Source organism: Pagrus pagrus, assembly GCF_965226575.1.
Source record: "Pagrus pagrus genome assembly, chromosome: 11".
NCBI classification, from domain to species: Eukaryota; Metazoa; Chordata; class Actinopteri; order Spariformes; family Sparidae; genus Pagrus; species Pagrus pagrus.
This window is the reverse complement of record NC_140195.1, coordinates 15,399,377-15,422,261: the sequence shown is the minus strand read 5'-3', so window position 1 is coordinate 15,422,261 and position 22,885 is coordinate 15,399,377. Positions and strand designations below refer to the sequence as shown.

Sequence of the window (22,885 nt, the reverse complement as noted above, 5' to 3'; positions counted from 1 at the left end):
TCATTAGTCAAAGAGGGAGAGCACTGCCACACAGTATTCCCCTGTCATCTCTGTCTTCTCTGTCTGTCTCTTTGCCACAAACGATTATCATTATCTTTTATTTATCGCTTGTTATTTCCAGTAAATTGATGAATCTTTCAACATACAAAATGTCAAAAGTAATTATAAAAAAGTAGTCATAAACAACAGCATGATGTCTTAAAATCGTCCTAAAACAGTTCCCAAACATCATTAATTAACAAATGAATACAATATGGATATTACTGGCAAAAGTTTGGTATTTTTGCTTGATAAAAAAAAAATCATTTCGGGCTGCAACGAGGCTACTGTTGTTGACGAATTCCTTGATTATTTCATAATTAGATGCATTAGTTAATTATTTCACCCGCAAAATGTCTTAAAATACTTTGTTTTGTGCGACAAATTCTCATTTCATTTTTTAAATTGTTTTTTTTATTGGTGATAACGTTTACAAAACAGACCAGTGCAGACAGAACAACAAAAGCAATCAAACAAACCAAAAAATAATAACATAATGTGGTAAGTGTCCAGAAGGAGTGATTATAGTCATTAAGTAGAGTATACAGTATGCGTTCAAGTACGTTTGGGTATTTGTATGAGTGGCAGTGTCATACTGTACTGTATTTGTACTTATCTTGAGTATTTATTTTTCTGACAACTTTTTACTTTTACTCCCTCCAATTTAACACAAATATCTGTGCATTCCACTCCTTACATTGCCAAAACAGGCCCATTACTTTAGTCTGAATGCATTTGAGGAGAATTATCGATTATTTTTATTTTGCGTCACTGAATGCCGTCTTCCCAACATCACACGACTGATTTCAACCTTTAAGTGCGTACCATGCTCGGCAGACGCTGCAAGACGAAATGACCGGAAAGACATAACGAGACAGAGAGGGAGAATGGAGAGCACAGGCGTGTAGTGACAAAGGCAGCGACACAGACGTGAGCTTGAGTTAGCTTTGCACAGAAATGTCCGGTAGAAACATCCTCCAGAGGGATACTTTTACTTCTATACTTTTTTGTACATTTCGGAACCTGTACTTTCTTACTTCTACTCGAGTAAAGAATATGTATACTTTTGCAACCTCTGAGTGTTATTGATTTATCATTTACTCCACAAAAATGGAAATTGCTTGTTTTTCAGTCAAAAAAATAAAGATTAGAAACAAAACTATTGGTGATATTATTGGATATCAAGAAGCAATTTTTTTTTTTTTCTTAATTATTTCTGTTTTATAAATAACCTATACATTTCACATTCATGCACTAACTCTTTACTCTCTTTTATGCCGTTTTGCACTTGTTTTGGCACCTTATGCAGCATCGGTCCCAGAGGAATGAAGTCCTATCCCTGCTGTGTGCACTCGTACATGGATGGGCTGCCATTAAGTTTATTTGAGTCTAAATGATCACTCTGTTTTCATAATTGTTGTCATTAATTTTCTGACGATGGAACTAATTGATTAATGATTCATTTTCTCTCATTTGACTACTGAATTAACCAGCTAATTGTCACAGCGCTACACACTGCCCTGACAGATAAGCTTCATGCTTTCGCCCACACTTCTCCCTCTGGTCTTCACCTCTTCCTTGCTCTGTAGTCAGGGGACACAGTGTGTGGGGCACAGAGGTCCTGGGTAAACAGTGGGTCTGCAAAGTGCTTTTTCCCAGCCTGTGTATACCTGGGTAATAGAGGCAGTAATGGAGTTTGTTCAGGCTAAGGTAATCCTGGAGCTGTGAGCACGGCATCTGCTGCTGTTTCTCTCTGTTCCACAGCAGGTACTGATGTCGTTGTAGCTGTCACCGTTACTGTCCTACACAAGCCATTTGGGAAGCAAAGCAACGTGTCTGTGTGTGTGTGTGTGTGTGTGTGTGTGTTTGTGTGAAAAAAAGCAGTGTGTGTTTACTGTATGTGTGTGCATCCTGAGCAGAGATTGCCTACAGAGAAGGTGAGATTCTGCTGAAATATGTGTGTCTGTGGGGGAGGGAAGGTGTCTGGATGTTTGTGTGTTTGGAGGAAAGGTCTGCGTGTGTGTCTGTGTGTGTGTAGAGAGAGAGAGGGAAAAAGAATCTAAAAAATATATGTGTTTGGATGTTATAGCTCACCTTTGGGAGGTGGGATAAGAACAGGGCTGGCGGCTAGGAATGAATTTACGGGGCCCGATCTCCCAGAAACAATTTCTTTATGTGGGTTACAGACATTTAGAGTGGCTACTCGTCCCCCCTGGGCCTCAGCGCACCACACACAGCTGCTGGAGATGGCCAATGAAATACAGAACACCTTTTATAGGACACATGCTTTTTATTTATTTTTATTTATCCCCAGCTTTCTTTCTATTTTTCCTCTCGCTCTCTTCGTCGCTGTCTCTCTCGTTCCTGATTCTCATTCTCATTCTTTCTTTTGTCATCCTCTCCTCTTGTCCTCTCATCACGCACAGCTACAGGAGGTGGAAAATGAAAAAGAGATCACCTTTTATAGGACACATGCTGTACTTTTTTTATCTCTTTCTGGTTGCTCTCTTTGTCTTTGTCTCTCTCACTCTCTCTCTCTCTGGACAGAAATTTGACATTATTCCCATGACTCAGAGGGCTTATTGGTAGAAGAAAAGGATAAAGGAAGTGAGTGAGAGAAATGCAGGAAGAGGGACTGTGTGTGTGTGTGTGTGTGTGTGTGTGTGTGTGTGTGTGTGTGTGTGTGTGTGTGTGTGTGTGTGTGTGTGTGTGTGTGTGTGTGTGTGTGTTAAGGGTGCACAGGGAGACATAAAGAAGTTTTGGGATATGGACACATGAAAGCTTGCTGCATTTTTGAGTATGACTCTTTGTGTTTTGTGTGTGTATGTGTGTATGTATGTGTGTGTGTGAGGGAGAGAGAGGAATTTCAAAATATAAGGAATGACATTACATTACTCCGCTGGTTTGTAAAGCAGTGTATTATCCCCTACTTTGCTTGTCATCTCCCCTGTTTCCTGTCATATTTCTGCTAATCGCTACGTAAAAAGGCTATAACAAGCCAAAAAAAGAGAAACATCTTAACTCATTAATGTCCATTAGAATTGTATAACTTCCCTTTCAAATTAGTTTAAGTATACGGCTACCTCACAAGCTACTCTTACTATCCTTCTCAAACTAACGGCTAAATATATACTGCAATATGATACAGAAAATAGAGCATGGATCCGACAGAAATGTAGAAGATTTGGTTTGGTCATGTCAACTGACATGGTGCTTTCCACTACTTTCAGTGAAAATATAGTGTAAAATAAAAAGAAGTGGTGTAAAAATAAGTGATATTAAGCAAATGACCTGCTGTCTGTTTTGGGGCTATCTGATGTCCTGGTGGGTGCTGGGGTTAGTTATTACAGGGAAACATTCTTTCAGCCGTACATGAACTGCGTCGGGCTCGAGTCAGGTTCAGATGTAAAAAGCAGAATGCCTGTCGAGTTTAAGTCAGGCTCGGTCACTCAGACAGAAAAATGCGTCCCAAGCCGCACTAAATCAAATGTTTGGTACCACTGGACTCACAATTCCAGTTTCAATAACATGTGCATCGATCCAGCGTAAATCTGATATTAAGCATGTCAAATATGAAAATATTTTGAAATAAAATGAATATCAAACCTTGTCTATAAATGATATATGATAATATTTGAAATCAAAATTGTTGATTTTCTCATGTGTAGCCTCATTTCTTCAGTTTCCACAGCAAATTTTAAAAACATTTTGTGACTTTTTTATCTTTTATCTTTTTATTCATCGACAATGAATAATTTGGATCTACAAAGCAACAAAAATTAAGTAAGTACATTTACTCAAGTACTGTACTTAAAGGGGCACTACGTAACTTTGGAAAGAAAGAAATACAAACTCAAGACTTTTAATATTGGCACAATATAATGAAGATCTTTCTCTTCGTATTAAAATTCTTCAGATCTGATGGTCAGTTGACATATGTGGCATATACAGTACATAGATACTTGTACTTTTGGTACTTAAGTTCATTTAATAGCAGATACTTTAAGACTTTTACTCAAGTACTATACATAAAGATGACTTTCGCTTTTACTAATGTAACATTTTAATACGATATCACTCGAGTATGATGTTTGGGTACTTTTAACAACACTTTGAGTAACTAAAGTTATCAAATAAATGTAGTGGAGAGGAAGTATAAAGTATCCGAAAATGTAAATAGTCGAATAAGGTGCCTCAAAATTTTGACACTAAAATACATTTTAATTTTTACTGCAAATGGGTTGTTGGTCTCCTTGGTTACTAATGGATGGCATCGGTATTGGCCTTGAAATAACCATATCAGTCGATCAGAATCTATATCCTTGTAGGGACCGGTGCCCCCAACATGAGTGTGGCAACAGATCGGCACCCCCACAGCATTATTAATCAAACACACATACACACACACACACACACACACACACACACACACACACACACACACACGCCTCCTCCACATCCTTTTATACTTGACAAACTGCCGCCTGATCTAACCTAAGACCTCAAAACCTCAAATTCACTTTGCAAAAATGTCCTCATCCAAAAGCCTAGCTCACAAAGATAAAGGCACAAGTGCACCTACAAACTCACTCACACACACACACACACAGACCTGTCTTCTTTAACATGTCGTCCTCTAATCTCTCGTGTTATATCTGTTAAATTGTTTCCCTAATTTTGTAGCTTCAGCAAACATGGCAATTCATATCTCAGTAACATGAGGAAAGTGCTATACTGTGTTTTATTTATTGGAGCCCTTGAGCTTCTCTCGCAGGAGGGAGGCCGCGGTTACTAAATGTTTCCTAAACGACGGGGCATAAAAGTCGATTTGTAATTACTTGATTACATAAATGCATACAAAATTCTGAGGCTTTTTACCCTCCATCAGCAACTCCTCTCTTTGTCACAGCTGCGTTTAGTCATGTGAGCAGGGAACCAAAAGTGTTTATCGAATAAACCGGTGATGTAACATCTCATGATGGTATTCATCAGCCTGTGGCCATATTAAAAATACATTTGAGAGGCAGTCCAGGAGCATCTAATCAGCGACCGCACATTTGTTTCTCTTAATGCATTCCTGTATCTCCGCATAAACCTCATCATCCAGTCTTCCTCCCTGCTCTACTCCTCTTTCTCCGCTGTCAATCATGTCTCACTGTCAGCTCTCTTCCTCCTTTTAGTTCTTGGAGCTCACTCACTCCGGCTCCTCTGTGTTCTTCACAGAGGCTCATGGAAACAGAGGGAGAGTCAGAGACAGATGGAGCAGGAGTATGTCAAAAATACATTCACACACAGTTGGGGTGACCATCTTTGGTTGTTTCAAACCAGCTTGTGGGCACGCAGGAGGATTAATAAACAAGTCAAGGTTATGAAAAGGCCAGAAACAGACAGGAAATAACGCGATGAAGAGGCACAAATGGTAACTTCAAGCGCAAAAGGAGCCACTATAAAACCTTCAGCAAATACTCTGCAACCAAACTGATGCACTACTGTCACCAATAAAGGTCATCTTATGCATCACCATCTACAGTGCGTCAGGTGATCCATGGTGCTGCGCAGCAGACGCCCACCACTGGTTTCAGAGTTTCCAAACACGCTCCTCACATACAGTACTGTCATGTAAAGACAATGTTCATAGCGACATATCACAGCTCATAGAACTAATCAGCAAGGCCGCTGAACACCAGCTCCAGCCCAAAATAGCGCACTGAATCCTTCGCCATATGCCCGTATACGCACAGCTAAGACCTGCGCGCCCCTGAGTGTGTGCGTGCGTGCTTGCGTGGGTGTGTGTGTCTGAGAGAGAGAGAGAGAGAGAGAAGAAGAGAGAGAGAGAGAGAGAGAGTGAGAGGCAAGCCTGTGCAACACCTGAAACAACCGCAATCATTTGTCTTCGCTATAAAATCACAAGCGTGATAATAAAAGTGATGCCACAGCAGAGTGGGCTGATGGGATTTCACCATGAGCAATCTTTTTTTTTTTCCTTTTTTTTTTCTCGCACGACTCTCATGCCTTCATAAAACTAAATCCTTGTCATTTCCCTAAAATGGAACAGATGATAATCCATTCTGTGCGTAAATGGTTTTCAGAGACGAGATAACCGCCGGACTGATTCATGCATGGCAGGTGTGACACTAATTTACTTTTTCCTTTTCTTTTTTATCACGCACACTTTCATACAGTTACGGGAAAAAAGAAGCCATGGGATGCGCCCGGCTGTTCTGTGCAGGTGATCCATACCTGTTGGTGCAGTGTGCTCTTGTTCTGTTAGCCCAGCAGGTGAACCTCTCTCCTCATAGCCGCTCCGCTATCCGACACGGAGGAGAGGCTCGCATCCCCCTCTCCAGCACCATAAAACGGCTCCTCTCTCAGGTTCGACTGGAGCGGAAAAGTTATAGCATACCATCCACCTCCGCTGGAGAGAAAGGGAGCCGGCGGCAGATGTGACCTCCTGGGTTAAAACCAGCGCGCAGCGTTACTCCGGTGCGAGAAAGGCTCCCCCGAAAGTTCCGCTCCTCTCCTCCTCTTTTGCTCAGCGCGTGAGGCAGGAAACTTAGTTATTAAGACATACCAACATGGAGGAAACATCCAGCTTACACCTCCCCAGTCAGACGGGTTTTTCTGCACCCAGAATCCCCTTTTCGTCCTCTTTAAAAGGAGCGAAGAGAAAGTAGCCCAGTGCGGCGGGACAGAGGTGCGCTGCGGTCGGGGAGTCAGGCAGACTGTTGGTGCGCGCCTGTCTGTCCGCCTGGAAGATGGAGAGCGCTGCTCTGACTGTCTGCTGGGAAGTGGAGCAGCGCTACCTAGCGGCCTCAGGACGGAACCGCTGCCTAGAAAAAGGCGCATGCAATGAACGTAAATGATACTCTGTACAGTAATGTGAAGAAGGCCGTATGGGCTGCGCCAAGACCTGTTGGATATATGAGAATATTATTCGTCTGTTGTCGGCACAGACTGGCAGACAAGCAGAAAGAGGCATGGACTAATGTGTCAGCACACACACACACTGACACACACACACACACAACTCCAGATGCGTCAGCAATAACTCTCAGGGGGTTGCATGCAGGACATGAGCAAAGTCTGAAATGTTTTTGTCACTTCAAGAAGGACAAAACAATATTGGCTCTCTTCTCTTCCACCCCCCCCCTCTCTTTCTCTCTCTCTTTGTCTCTCTCTCTCTTTCTCTCTCTCTCCCTCAGCTGTGTGAAGTTCAAATTAAATTGAACTCACTTTAGCTGAGCTATGTCCATTTCCCAGTGGACTACACCAAACAACAGGAGCAGAGGGGTGATCGACACCATGCTCGACTAAACTGACCTGTGCGTGTGTGTGTGTGTGTGTGTGTCACAGTCTCTTCCACCACTGCCTGAAATGACCTGAGCTGCCCAAAGAAGTTTACTCACAACAAATGACTTTGTCCAGACTCAGTCACTCTGACCAGTGCAGTTCATTTGAGGAAGCAGCCCCACTGGCTCTGGGGGGTAACTGTGTGTGACTGTTGCGTGCATGTGTGTGTGTGTGTGTGTGTGTGCGCGCGCGTGCGCGCGTGCTTGCAATTGGGGGTGGGGTGTGCACTTTCTCCTCTGGCTGCAAGAGAAACAGATAGACAGTAATAGGTATTAAGGCCACAGGAGTCAGGCAGTACAGAAACTTGGTCGTAAAACACTGAACACACAAACAAAGCCGAGTCAATGAAACAAAGTACATCTGAAGTTCTGGTGTGTGTGTGTGTGTGGGTGGGTGTGTGTGTGTTGTGCGTGTGCGTGTGTACTATATATATATATAGGAGTCAGCATGTGAGTGCCAGAGTTTGTGTGTGTGTGTGTGTGAGATGTAATCGAGGTGATGATGTATTGTTGCACACATGGATGACAGGGTAATTGATCCATAGTGGGGGTGTGATTGTGCGCGTGTGCATGTGTGGAGGCCCGGTGCCAGTCATATATCATTTCACCGGGTGAGCTAATCTGTTACTCTGACAAAGAGTTCAGATTACTGATCTCTCCTCTCTTTTCTGCCCTCCTTCTTGAGCCTTCAACACTCTCCTTTTCTTCTCTTTTTTCACTTTTTCGCCAAACTCGTAGTTTTTATTTCTCTTTCTCCGATCCCTCCATATTATCTTCTTAATACACCAAATCATTCTCCTTCTCTCCATCGCTCTCTCTCTCCAGTAACACGGGTGAATCATGGATAACCTCGGCATGGGATTTGTCTTCTGCACCGTTTTCTGGCAGCACAGTTAAACTCAGCATGTGGACCGCAAGATAACAAATAGAGACACACATGCATGCAGGATCCCAGGGCTGCTTGGAAGCCCTCAAAAATCAACCCAATTCTTTTGGGATCTGTGGCATTTGCACACATACATCCTCACCCACACACACACACACACTGCAGTTGGTGGCCTCCCAATGACACGGAGAGGGATTAAACATGTGCCAATCAAAGACACTGGTGCATTTCTTCCACAGAATAGGTAATCAATTCCCATAGAGAGAAGCATTACGGACCACATGGCAGCCTTGGAAAGACATGTTGTGTGTACACAGCAGCACATGTTAGCACACACGCAAACACAAGGAGGTTTTAATAGAATCAGAATCAGAAATACTTTATTGATCCCCAGGGGTAATTGGTCTCGTTACAGTTGCTCCCATTCTAGGATAGAATTATATACATAAGCATAGAGGAATTATAAGAACATTAAAAAGAATAAGAAGAACGTGAAAATCAGCCCAGTCGCCAGGATGAATTGTTGGCAACTGACTCTCTGCAAACCACTGATGCGTTCACATTTGTATGTCTACGCTACGCTCCATATGATATTTCTACAAAATGTGCCGTATCTCTGTAGAATGAGTCTTGCGTTGAATACACTCCTGTGCTCGACCAACACGTCATGAAGTGGGTGGGAGACGCTGTCCAAGATAAAACGTAATTTGGACAGCATGCTTTTCTCTGACATCAACTCCTCACATTGTCACTGCCCTCATGGGTTTGTTGAGTCTGTTGGTGTTCGCTGTCTTCAACCTGCTGCACCAGCACACAACAGCAACTAGGATAAAACATAAATCATCCTCAGCATTGTTCAAGGACAATGAAAAAATAACAATGCGCCATTCTCAAAATTTGAACAATAAATCGGATGCATGGGTCGTGACAGGAATCAGAACAAAGAAAACCAACAGCACTCAAAGATAATAGTCTTTGTATTTATTTATAATAATTTATAATGCCAAGAAGTCTGCAATAAATAAGAAGAATGGATGTTGACATTTGCCTTCTCACCAATCAAACTAGATTCACTTGGTACTCTGTGTGGTAGTTGAAGTCCGTGGTGAAGCGGGTGAAGAGGAACATAGACAGGACTGCCCCAGTGTTGCTGACCACTGTTTCCAATGCACAATGTTGCATTTACACATACTGTCCAGGATACGAGGGCAGAATCCACTTGCAGAGTTTACAGAGCATCTCCAAAATCTCATCAGAATAATTTCAGGTCAATTTTAAGCCCGAAATCCCAAATCACAATGCCTCGGGGGCTTTGCAATCTGTACAGGGTATGTACAGGACATCTTCTGTCCTTCAAACAATTTGAGCAGGGGAAAAAACACAACACATATAACCGTCCGTCACTGAAGCGAATAGTAATCAGCTTAACAGAACAGGTGAAATGGAGACAAACGCTACTGGGCTGTGAGATAATCCGTACAACCACATGTTCCTGCATATACTCATAATAATCCGAGATGTTAATGAGTGCTGACAATGTATAACTGGGCAGCTGCCACATGCCAAACCTCAGAGAAAAAGATGTTATCTAAAGTTTAAAAGGATGAGACTGCTGTTTTTGTCCACAAATCCCATGAAGACCAAAACCCCAGCACTTAGCCAAGAGGTAAATCTTTCAAGCTGCGATAATTAATATTTTTATGACAACAATGTATTGAATGACATTGTGACAATATGAAAGGCACCGCTCATGAACCTTCAGAGAATTAGCCCCAGAATCTGCCGCTTTACTCAGCTTTAGAGGTTTTATTGTGAGTTTCAGATCATTGTTTAGATGTCCAGCACACAAATGACTGTTTTCGGTCACTCTCTCTGCTCCTCTAGTGCCAGTGTTGGCTGCAGCAGGCAGCTGTTTACAGTGGAAAAGCTAAAGAGTCAGATATTTCCCTCAGGGGTAGGTAGGTAGACACAAAAAATTAGAAGAGAGTGATTAATGGACTCATATTCGCAAAAAATTGTAATGTTGCTCTGCTGAATCTGGAAAAAAGCAAGTCCTTTTTTAATGCTCACCATATGAACTTAAAAGGTGATGACTTGAGTTACAGACGACAAGGCTGCCAAACACAGTTCAAGTCTGCTTCTCGGCATTTGTAAAAGGGAAACGACCTGATATTTCTGACGAGAGTTCATGCCGTTTCAACATTCATAAGTGTCACACAACTGGATATTTGCAATGTGGGATAATTTCCAGCTGTGTTCATTGCTATCAAAACCACTTGTTTTAAGGAGACCTCAGGATATTTACAGCCGTGTTTGTGACACGGCTGGAAAACAGGTATTCTAAGCAAAACCATGATCTTTTCCTTACCTTAAACAAGTTTTTTTTTTTTTGCCTAAACCTAACCAGAGCATAAGCACAGCATTGTGAGAAGGAAATGTGTATTTGTGAGAGAAATAAAACATTGAACATAAAGAAACATAAAGTGGGAATTTATCTGTGGTATTGCACGCTGGTGCCCCCAGGTTAAAAAAACAACAAAAATGAAGTGCCCTCTAGGGTGCCCTTCCAGTGGACAAAACGTGGTGAAGTGCCCTCTCTTCACTTAGTCAATAAAGTAAATCACAAATTTCTGCGCACTGCTGCATTTTCTGGATAACAATTAAGGTCGATGAATAAGATATAACATCAGTTTCCCATTCTAAAGGCAGTACATGTTAGTAGATTAAGTAGATTAACTGTTGGTTTTGGTCTTTTCATGGGATTTGTTGCCAACTGTCACAATATTCTCACTGGCATCACTAAACATGCCTGGTACAGTACAGTTTCATGTAAAATCATCAAAGTAAAGATGAAAGCTTCACACAGTATTATGTGTGCACATGTGCATGTGTTTCAAAGCCTTGCCAGATGATTCTTGTTACCAATACCATGTGGCACAGTGTCCTGAGTGCATCACTTCATTTGGAATAAACACTCACAAACAAACACACACACATTGTCTTCTCCGTTGAGTTGGCAGGCAGAAATACCAGTATTAGCATATGAAAGACAGCAGCTGGAAGGTGTAGCTGTCACCGTTGTTGTTGCTTGTTGCCTGTTGTGTTATCCATTTGGATGGCAGCTCCTCTGTTCTCGCTAACCCTTGCCTTACCAACGCTCACTGTCGCACTCCCTCCCGTCTTTCTGTGCGTCTCCGTCTGTCTGTCAGTCACGCTCCTTCTTTTGCTCTCCTTGGACTCATACATGACTAATCACATCCCTCAGGGAGTGTAAGAGACATGCCGTTCATGTGTGTATGCAGAGTGGACACGCGCCACAGACAGGAGTACGTGTGCGTTGTACATCATACTCTGTCTGACTTTTCTTGATGAAAATTCAAACTTATGCTGACTTCAAGGAAATCCTAAAAGTTATTTCCTGAATGTTCCCCTAATCTAGAAATCTCTGCATTCATTAATAAAATGAAAGAGCTGAAGAAGCCATTTTTTTTACTAGAGTAGTGCTTCTTAAAACTCAGAATAATGCAAGTTACAGTGTAAAAAAGTTACAGTAGATCACTTATCACAGGCTGTAAGTTGAGTTGAAAGACAGAGCTGCCCTCGGCAAAGAACACTTTATCTCAGATAGCAGCAGGGTGCAACATACCGACTCCACTCTCTCCTCTTGTCTGCTTCTCTCTTTCTCTCACCCAAAGATGTAAATGTTCAAACGGACTAATTCCTTCAGAGCTGCGATGAGCATGAAAGACTGGTCCCCGCCCTCATTGCTAATTGATGGCCTTGCATCGCAGCATGAAAGCCAGATGAGCCTTGCTTGAGACTCTCATTAGCGGTAACTACATTACAGTTAGCTCCATTAAAATTACATTACAGACATCCTAGACATACCTTACACTGATCTCCTCTCAGTCTAATTCTTTCACTTTAAATGTCACTTACAGTACATGGAAGTGAGTTCAGTGATCTCATCACAATCAGGCCCTGTCTGCATATACGCAGATTTTCTTAAAACGTAGCCTTTTCTGTGCATTTTGCTCATACACACGTAAACGCTGTTTGAGGTCACTGACAACTGAGCTTTTGGAAAACTCCTTACAGGGTGGAGATATTCAGAAACTATGCCTGGACAGAACATGTTGATGCAGACACACATGTTCACTTCTTAATCAAGTCGGTGTATGTAGCACCATCGGCAAAAAAGATGCACTGATACACTGATTTAAGAAAGACACAAACAGGCATTGAAAATACAATGAAAATGAAAAGAGACAAAAATGGCGATTGACAATGTTTTAATAAAAATAGTATTATCCAGGACGATTCTGTAAAGAGCAGTCACGTTTTCTTGCTTGGTTTTGTCCTGTAAAATGAAAAAAAATAGTCAAAGTAAAAGTGAAAATCATTCATAGTATTTTCTGAAATGAACTGAATGTGCTGTGCAATGTTCATGTGCTTCACATGAATGCCCTCTCAAGTCGGAACAACAACTAGAAAAGTCAGAAAAACTTCATACATGAGTTGTTGAGTTGACATCATATGATGCTGAAACATCGTGGACGAAAGTCAACATTGGGTTGACGAAAAAAAACTTTTCCACAGTCATTGTATAGTCATTGAACCATTTCCTATGCGCCTCCTTGTCACTCAAATACTGGAAACAGCTGTCAACGTGTTGTTTAAACGCTCTGAGCGATAAAATGAAAAAACAACTTTTTTTTTTGTGTCCATGTTGCTCATTCCACATTCTGACATAACACACATGAACACAGCGAAGAATGACTTCCCAACTCGAGAAATTGGACCATCCAAGGAGCACATGAATGCAGCATAAGCAACCAACCACAGAGTATACAATCTGCCTCCTGTTTACAACGTTATGTTATCCAATAATACGCTCTGATCATGAAGAAGTATTTGGAAGAAAAATATGTCACTAGTGTGAATTAACTTTGAGATATTTAAACATTATTATCACCTCAAGCTCTTTTCCTCACCTGTCCTAAACGCAGGCATTTTCATGAATCCCCACCTTTCCTTGTGACTGGGCAAACCACAGGAGCATCATTCTTTTTCAGCCCGAGCCTTTTTCCCCTGAGAAAGACATGTAGATGCTAGATGCTGTAGATTTGACCGTAGGCAGTTGTTGAACCTAACACTTAAGATCAACGTGACAGAGTGACTGACACCATTTCCCAGCTGGCATGGCAGCACCTGGAGATCCTCCAGGGACAGCTGGAGGACGCCGCCTCAGAAAATAACTTCTATGATGCTCTGCTTGCCATGTTGCTGTTGCAGAATTCAGGTAAAGCTGAATTTATTGTTATTATTTTGTGGGGGTTTTTTTGTGAAACAATTATACAAACAATATGTATAATTGCACTTTGTATACTTTATATGTATTATTGAAAATGTTGACTGTTGACTGTTTTTTAAATCACATGTTGAAATTTGAAGATTTAATTGATTTAAAAACACCTCTTGGATCACTTCTGCAGACAATTCTTATGATGATGTGATGGCGTAATGACTCATTTTATCATATCCACACTAGCAATGTCAAAGGACAAAGAGGCAGCCACACCACAAATCCTCTTTTGAAATATAAGCTCAGTGGTCCAGTGCTCACACACACACACACACACACACACACACACACACACACACACACACACAGAGGCTTGAGGACATCCATGACATCAGTGTCCTCACATCCACTTGACTTTGATAAACACAGCATAGAGGAAATGAAGAGTGTCACTATTTGATGTTCTGTTCTCAAAATGTCACTTTCTTATGTTTTGTCAGGCTGCAGACTAACACAGACACAACAGGAGTGCAACAGGGACACCTCTGCAGAAACTGAACATCCTCTGCAGGAATTAAACATTGTTTCTGAAGTCATGGTAGGCTCGTTGGACAACCAAACCTGAAACTAGAGTGATCTTTGAATGTTTCACTTTTTTTGACTTCATTGATTTGAACAAGATGTGTATAGTGAGCACTGATCTAAAAAGCTGGAATATTTATGTTTTGTACATTTTATCGATAAAATGTAAAAAAAAAAAAAAAAAAAAAGGAGTGTGTGGGACTTGATAAGTATTCACTTGTCCTATTTCTTTCATATAAATTATTTACTGTATGTAGTTTATTGGAAGTTTGCTGTATGTTTGCGGATGATTTTATTGGTTATTCTTGTTTTTGTTTTCTTACATTTATGTTACATCTTGAAAAAAAAATCTAACCTCTTCATTTCCTTTGACCGTGATGGCAATTTCATTTAGCCAAACGTACCCATACATTAACCATAGACAACAGGTCCTCATACCTAAACCACTGAATAGGTATTGGATCGTCTCCCATGTATGGACTGTAACAGTCTAATATTACTTCACTTAATTTTCTCTTTTGCTCCTACTGCTACTACTGCCACCACCTAACAATAAACGTAAATACAGGTCTAACTAAATTGCTTGCACACACAACCTAAACAGCCTGATATAGAAGTAGGTAGAGTACAAAACGCTCGTATGTATTGTTTAGGAATGCATGAGACACCTATTTTGTCACACATGGGGCCCTCTGGAATAAGAAGAGGACCTAGAGTGATGATCCTTAACTTCTCAGATATCCATGTGTGATGGGAGTCAGTTATCCCATACATGGAGGATGATATGCACACCAGCTGGAGAGCTCTCTCAGTGCAACGAGAGAGGGTGCATGAGACAGGTTTCCACGGCTTTTTAAAATATTCAGTGGTGAAGATGATGACACGGGTTCAGGAGGCATTCTGGCTCAAACAGTGCAAATAAAAGCTGTATTTCTTAATGGTTTCACAGTGTGTGGGGGCCAGCAGAGAGTAACATAGAAAAATGTGTGTGTATGTGTACATGGGAGAAAAATAGAGAGAGTTCAAGGCTTAAAACTCACCTCTGGTCTCTTTGTTCTCGCTCTCCTTGTGTCTTGACCTCTCAGCTCCACTCATCTGAGCAGCAGGGCCACGGGATGTAATCTCCTGAACACAATGAGATACAGGCGTTATAATGCAACAGCCACTCATAATCCAAAAGCTTTTCAGGAAAAACAACGGCCATAAAAATCCCGGATTATGTTGTTCCACACCACCGGTTCAGGGACAGGAATATCTGTTGCTCCTTCTGTCTTTCTTCTTTTAATCCTCTCTCACTCTCATTTTTTCTATTTTTCCCTCTTACAACCTTTCTCTCTCTCTCTCTTTCTTTCTCTCTCTCTTTCCTTCTCTAAATCTCGTAAACAGCTTTAGTTCTTATCAGGATGGGATCAGATAAAAAAAGGCTCTATATGAGAGCTGAAGAGAAAAGTTTTCTGCAAATATATTTGTCAGGTTTATATTGTACTATCGTACAGTTAAGAGAGAAAGAGCAGAGAGAGAGAGAGAGAGAGAGGCAGGGAGCATATAGTTTCTTAAGGTTTAGAGACTGTTCTTCCACATGCATTGAAAAGTATTAGCAGATATTGTGCCCATAACCCATCCCTGCATCCTTGCTGTGGCTCCCTGTACATAAGCTGGATTAGAGGGTCTGACACAAACACAAGCACAAGTGCACGCCTTTAGCTTTACATTTTTGAGCAGCACAGCTGGATATTTGGCAGAAGTGAAATGGGATTATACTTTTACTGTCTCCTCAATTCCTGGTTTTTATGTTTGCGTGGGCCTGCTCATCCCTGTAAAGCTTTACAAGAGGGAGGCAATTGTTTTTAAACTCCTTGTGAACATTGTCTGCTAAACAAAAGTCTGTCCCGCCTGGATTCACATTCCTACAGGTTTAAATTGCCTGATCGTCAGACGACATCCCATCCATACAGATGTGTGTCTAAAACCCCATAGAGGCATCACTGTGCAAAGCACGGCCACCGAAAGCAATTCAGTCCGTTTGTATTTGCTGCCAGTGGGACTACACTGCATTGATTCATCCGTCTTGCGCCTCTATCGCCCTTCCTTTCCCACCTGCTTCCCCCTTTCCCCTCACTTCATTCCTACGAACTCCTCATTTTCCCCCTGTCGACAACACCTACACGTAATTAATAATAATACGTGCCGACCATTGGCTCCGATTTGGGAGCATTTTATGTGAGAGGCAGCAGGGGGAATTTTCACTCACTCTTTCTCTGTTCCCAGCAGTGTCTTTTACTCAACTGACTCCAGCTTACTGAGGAAAAAGACACCAGAGGGAGCCAAGATAAAAGACACTTTGGAGAGCAGAAAACCAGTGAGCCCACATTCTCTGCCACTAATAGCACTATTTTGAAGAAAAATCAGCTCCGAGCATGAGTAGGAGGTGGCAGACGAGGTCGGCGGTTATAAATGTCGTCTTGTGGAGAAGTATGTTTCTTTTTTATCCTGTTTTGGCCCAGTTTAACACTCCTAAACTTATCTTCTGAAGGGGTGAATGAGCATGAACAGTAGGCAGCACTGGTTCAAGGGGATGTCAGTGTTGGTAAAATTAATTTCTTAACCTTATATAAAGAAAAGGAATTATTATGCAATCATAAAGAAAGAAAAGCATTCAGGAGTAGTTAATGTTAACATGTGTGTGGTTTTAGGGCCCTCTAGTGGTCAGGCCTGGATGCACTTTGACTTTCACCAACGGTTAAAGGTTGATGGAACAGTAGTGAATGTATAATGTAAAAAGAAAAGGAAGTGTGTGTTGTGATAATCTAAATCTCAAACACCTCAATTAAAACAATAATCTACTTTTTTCTTGTATGGTACGTAATAATTGAGGCAGCCCCTCTGCTCGGGTCACTCTGCTGTCTCTGTGCTTTCTCTCCAGATAAGAAGTTAGTCAGCTGCGTCGGACACACCTGGGCCTGGTGTGCCCCCGTGTGTGAAGGCCGGAGTGCAGCCAGTCCAGGTCAGATCACTCCGCCCGACACATCTTCACGTTTTGGTTTGTTTCCTTTTCTTTGTTTTCACAGCACAGTACTCCTACAGACATTTTCACATTCAATTTTCACATTCAAGTGTTTCCACTGTTTTTTACATATCTCTTTCAGATGAGCATTTAAATGTTGGCCACATTTAGACTGGCATTATACTGTTCACTTGAAATGAGGGCTGATATTTTAGTTGAATATTACTCCATATTTCTTTAATAATCTGCAATTAAAAATACATGATTTCTTTGAATTCAGGGTTATTAAGATTTTCCCAGTTTGGATATGAGACACAGACTTGTTATTGTCTGATCTGTCTTCTCCATCCCTTTTTTTGAAACTCTTTTTTGTGATCAATTATTTAGTAATTATTTATTAGGTAGGGGAAGACTCATCACCGTTACAAAAGTGACAAACAAGGCACAGTGTGACACAGCACTACAGTTACTGTGAAGTCTTGATCTTCAACTATGGATCGTTTTCATAATTGATTAACCCAACAGTTATATTCTCAATTAACTGGTTATTAAGCATTTTATCTTTAAAATGTCAGCAGACTGTGAAAGATGCCCATCCGAAGCTAGAGCCCATAACGCCGTTTTCAAATTATCTTGTTTGGTTTGATCGACAGTCTAAAAACAAAGATACTCAGTTCACCATCGTTAAAGAAATCAGACAACATTCATATTTGAGGAGCTGAACCCAGTGAGTCTTTGCTCTGTCGATACATCGGTTATCAAAATAGCTACCAACTTAATACATTTTCTTTCGATTGACTGATCAGTCAATCAGCTAATCCTTGCATATCTATTGTTATTTATTTTTTTTTGATTTATATTTGCATCTACAGATTTTGAAAGATACTGTTTTCAAATCCATTCTTGGTGTGTTATTTCAGTTTGCTGTGACAGCCTGTGGCTTCAGTATTAAGATGTTTTGCTTCACACTGTAAATTTGTTGCATGATGATCCATGTCCAAAACATTGTGACCTTTGCTTCCTAAGTATTTGTTATGACAACGAGTCCAGATGCGATCTCCAACCTCTTAACCAGACCATTCAGATGGTTGTCTGATGATTTTCAGACAAAAGAATGAAAGCAAACTGGTTGATGACGTGGATTTCCTTCTGTTCCTTTGTCACCACCATCCCTCACACGATTACCTGGCACACACAGCGACGTGCGTGCAGGTTGTACTATGTGTCTAATGCCACTAAGTGTCACTGTGTCCTCACATCTTAGCTGTGTTAGCAGAATTAAAGGGTGAAGTGAGGACATGTAGTCCACATCCTTTCTCATGAGTAAACTTCCTCTGGAGTATGATGGGTGACTCAGTAGTTCACTGCAGCCTCAAACTTCTTCTTTCGCTTTCTGTGTTCACTGATCCATAATGACTTGTGTGGGAAAAAGATGAGAAATGCCCAGCATGTGTTTGATAGATAGATATGATGATAGATAAAAGATGTTATTGATGTTTTGATGTTGTGTCCTCAGGGAGAAGGTACTCTGCAACCACAGTACTGAATTACATAAGCTTTGATGAATCAATGAAAGGTTCAGGTCACTGTGGGCCGCCCCGGTAACTCACCTGGTAGAGTGTGAACAAGGCTGAGTCCGTCCTGTAGCGACCTGGGTTTGATTCATCCACTTTCTCTTCTGCTACTATACTGTCTCTCTCCTGCTGTCACTATCTAAATTAAAATTTAAACATTCAGTCGTGATAAGTGATAATAAGCAAATTTTCAGGTATAGAACTAAAAGAAAAAATAATCAAGAAAAGACCTCAGATGTCATTTCAAGAACTTTATGAAACTTTATCAGAAGTAGTCGTTATGTGGATGTGAATTTTTTTTTATTACGCAACTTTGTTGATCAACAGCTTATCCTTTCTAAAGTTTCACATGCCACACAATGAAGCAATGTCAGTACAGTCTGCGATACTGCCTTAAAAAGCCTTTAAACCCAACAGTACACCATATAATGGTGACATGTTGAAACTAGAGTCCACTGTGCAACTCTATAATTCAGTTTTGGTTGGTACGACAAAAGCGCATGTCACATTGCCCCAGGCGCAGTCCACAGAACGCCAGATAGTGTTTACTGTCTTGTAATCCATTTGCACAGTTTAAGAATCTTGTCTGGCAGTCTGTGTGTGGATTTCCACCTCAGCATTATTTGTGACACAAACAGTGTGACACATCTACTACTTGACATTTTACATTTTCATTTGACATTATAAATCTTAACTGATTCCTCTGAATTTTGAAATGATTGCACCCTTGAAAGGAAAATAGGGGGATTATTCATAGAGTTTTGGTTTAAGAGTGTAAAGGCAGACATCTGCATTATCATTCAGCCTGTAACTGTAACAGTTAAACCCTGTTTGATATATTCTCATTGGGTGCTGATGAGCACTTGATCTGGAGGGATCAAGTGGATGATGCAACTATCTTTTCTTTTTCATCTCTCCTCTCTGTAACAAAAGAACATTTCCCCGCCAGATCCATTTGGCAGTCAACATTACAGTACATGAACACCCAACAATGAAGGTCACCTCCACGGATTGCTGCTGCAGTCAGGTTGATAAACAGGAGTGAAGATAAAACAACTTTTTAATCCCAAAAGTAAAAAAAATAATTCTCTGAGCTCTCCTCCAGAGTCAGAGTACAACCCGATGTGCGTCCGGGTGTCTGGCTCTGCACCCGAACTCTCTACCTATGGACACGACACTTGGCAAATGTTTTTTGTTTGATTTTCTTTGGTTGGTCGGATCTGGATAAAGGCACGAACGCAGGAATTTTTTCTCACTTTCTTTAATTTTTTTAATTTACTTCAATTTCTCTGGGTAATAAATCAGGCATATTTAGGTGGCTGGTATCTATGAGTCAGTACAAAAGGAGACTGTTGGACCTTGGTGGAATATGCGCTCTACTGTTGTCGACACTGTTGATGCTGTACTGAGTTCTCTCCCCAGACAGCTTAAGTCCTCTAGAGTTAGTCAGAACTGAAGGAGCCTCTCGGATGAGAAGTGAAACGTCTTCAAGAAACTGAAACAAGTCCAGTTGCCTATGATACAGCACCTAGATGTTATAGACTAGTTGACTAATTGATCAAACTATTATGATGATTGTTTAATAATTCCCTAATAGTTAAGCAACAACATATCCTGGATATCTCAGAGGTGAGTAATGGATACTCCTCTTTGTCATTAATGACAGTAACATAAATATCTGTGGGTTGTGGCCTGTTGGTAGGATGAAAAAAAGTCCTAGACTCCTAGTGGTCGAAATTACATATTGTGCCTTTAATAGAGCAGGGTATTTTAAATTGGACGATGCAACACAGCCTCCACACTGTCATAATGAATTATCATTGATCAACAGCATGGATTTACTTGTGATAGCACAAAATTATTTCACCTCCACAAGCAGATCCACTGACTGCAGCACTTGAATTGAAATGAACCAGAGAAGCTCAAAACTTTGATTAATTTAGACTCCAAGCTGATTCTGTGTGGACTGATTCAAGTAAATATTGAAGTTCCCACGTCTCCAAGCAATCCAACCATCCACATCTACAAAATATAGCAATAGTGTCAAAATAGCAGTTAATAGATGGACTGTGGGAGACTGATAGAGACTGCTGGCATGTTGTAAATTCATATACAAGGTTAAGTTCTCTCTGAACTGTAGCAACACTTCAAACACTCATCTTCCTCCAGTCAAGACACATCAGCCAGCAGCTCTGCCTCCCGGACAGCTTACAGAAATAGCATCAGTAATCTATTGGACTGGGAGGTGCCACTTTGCACTGCTTTATCTGAAACTACAGTATGTGGGTATTACCATGGAAACTGCAGGGAACTGTCCAAATTACTGTCAAAAAGCCAGAGAAGTGAAATACATCCAGTTTGAGGCGGAAGATGTGGTTACCAACAAACAACTAAATCTGTGCTGTGACTCTTTTTCCCCTGAGAGAAAACAATGCAACAGAAGTTTGCTCTGTGCTTTTCTTTGGGCACAATTAAACTTCCTGGTTTAAAGAAGAGAGTCTTGATAAGAGTTGTGAGTGCGTATAATGGACTACTGTGAGTTTATAATATGCCTCCTGTTAGCAGTTGTCATGAAATATTGTTCTTACCCTGGTAAGTACTACACTGCTGTACTACACTCGAGGTTGAATGAACTTATTCACAGAGAGAACGGCATGTTAAAAAGCTCAAATCCCTGTTGTGTGATTTCCTGTTGCACTGTGGGAGAAAAGCACTCTGGGTCAAAGTCCATTTCCTTACACGAGGAGGAATAATAATGATTGTAAAGATATGCATAGTAATAAGAAGAGGGTGAATTCAGCTCAGATATGACAAAGCACTGAATAACATTGATATATTGCTTCCTAGATGATAGAAAACGCAGCTCATGATGACAATTTAGATGACAGACCACGTTAATATAAATGATGTCATTATTCTCTAACCGTAAAGGGGCGGGGACCTTGTAACGGTTGAATCCCCTCAGCCAATAGCGTGCAGGCGCTGGAATCTCAAACACTGTGATGCGTTCAAGTGAAGTCGGGAATATAGTGCTATGACGCAAGAATGTGTATCCATCTAACCCTCTATGCTAAATGTTCAGTATAGTTTATATAACATATTAACCCTATCAATCAAACTATACTGGTAATTGATCTTTTTTTTTTCTTAATCAGCAAAAACATCATCACATCATTTCCTTGTTGAATGGTCTCAGATGTAATAGATACTCTTTGGTATCTTGTCATACATTTTAGTAACTTTGGGCTCCAGGCTGTTGGTCGGATAAAAAAACAAAAAAGGTATAGAGTGGTGTAGTTTGTAGTCATAAAACCTGGAAATCCATTAGCATTTTTGCACATCTGCACATTGAGTTTTTTTTAAATTGGTTTTCTGTTAAATGTCTGAAATAAGGTCTGTGGTTACCACAGGCTTAAGATATTTACAAGTTTTGTTCTATGACATAAAATACATTATTAAATGTCCCACAATTTAATTATAAAATGACTACAAGTCTTTAAAACGGTGGTTGCTAACAAGTGGCTAAATGAGACTACAGAATTTGCCACGGACACCTACTCACTAGTCCGTCTTCACAGGCCGACTTTAGTTGAAAACTATTCTAACTCTTACTTTACAACTTGTACGTTGATCAGTTTACAGAAAATGTGTATAGTAATTGTGTCGTAAGACAAATGGTGGTGGTGACGGTGAAGTCATGTGACCGCCATGTAGCCTATTTATAACCTAATATTAGCTTTTTACTTCTAATGATGTCATTTACACTTCGAAAACCATTAAGTGGTGTTTATCTGTGAAGATTATCGTGCTGAACAAAACATGTGAGTATCACAAACTCTTGTTTGTCGCAGAGTCTATTTTCAAGAGTTTCATTCCAAAATCTAATTTAAAAAATCCAATAAGCTTTTCGTCGGGTGAACCTGGACGATGCTAACTTCCGGGTTAGCCTACAATAACAAGTCATGGCTGCACCACTTTATTTGAATATGTTGGGTTCTCAGAATCATGATTGGCATCCTATGTTATTTCCTGACATTGGATAAAAAAAATAGAAATCGATGAATTGAGGACTCTGTCAGTGGATTAATCGCCAATTCAGATAATCTTGACCCCTAGTTGTTGTGAGCTTCATTTTACATTTCCGAG

At 40.8% G+C, this 22,885-nt stretch overlaps 1 protein-coding gene and 1 long non-coding RNA gene across 6 annotated transcripts in view; one reads left to right on the top strand and one right to left on the bottom strand.

The window, feature by feature from the left end:
- Positions 1-6,768, bottom strand: part of LOC311265797 (chemokine-like protein TAFA-2) — an 82,054-nt gene extending 75,286 nt beyond the window's left edge. The window contains exon 1 of the mRNA XM_084367800.1: positions 6,280-6,768. The gene's annotated coding sequence lies outside the window, so the exon portion shown is untranslated. The remainder of the gene's footprint in view (positions 1-6,279) is intronic.
- Positions 1-17,195, top strand: part of LOC311265798 — a 231,431-nt gene extending 214,236 nt beyond the window's left edge. For 2 of the 5 annotated variants that reach the window (XR_014623616.1, XR_014623618.1), the window contains exons 3-4: positions 16,433-16,633; positions 17,085-17,195. This is a non-coding gene — a long non-coding RNA (uncharacterized lncRNA). Of the gene's footprint in view, positions 1-16,429; positions 16,634-17,084 lie in introns of all 5 variants that reach the window. The other 3 variants (XR_014623617.1, XR_014623619.1, XR_014623615.1) reach the window with 2 other exon arrangements.
- The last annotated feature ends 5,690 nt before the right edge of the window (positions 17,196-22,885 follow it).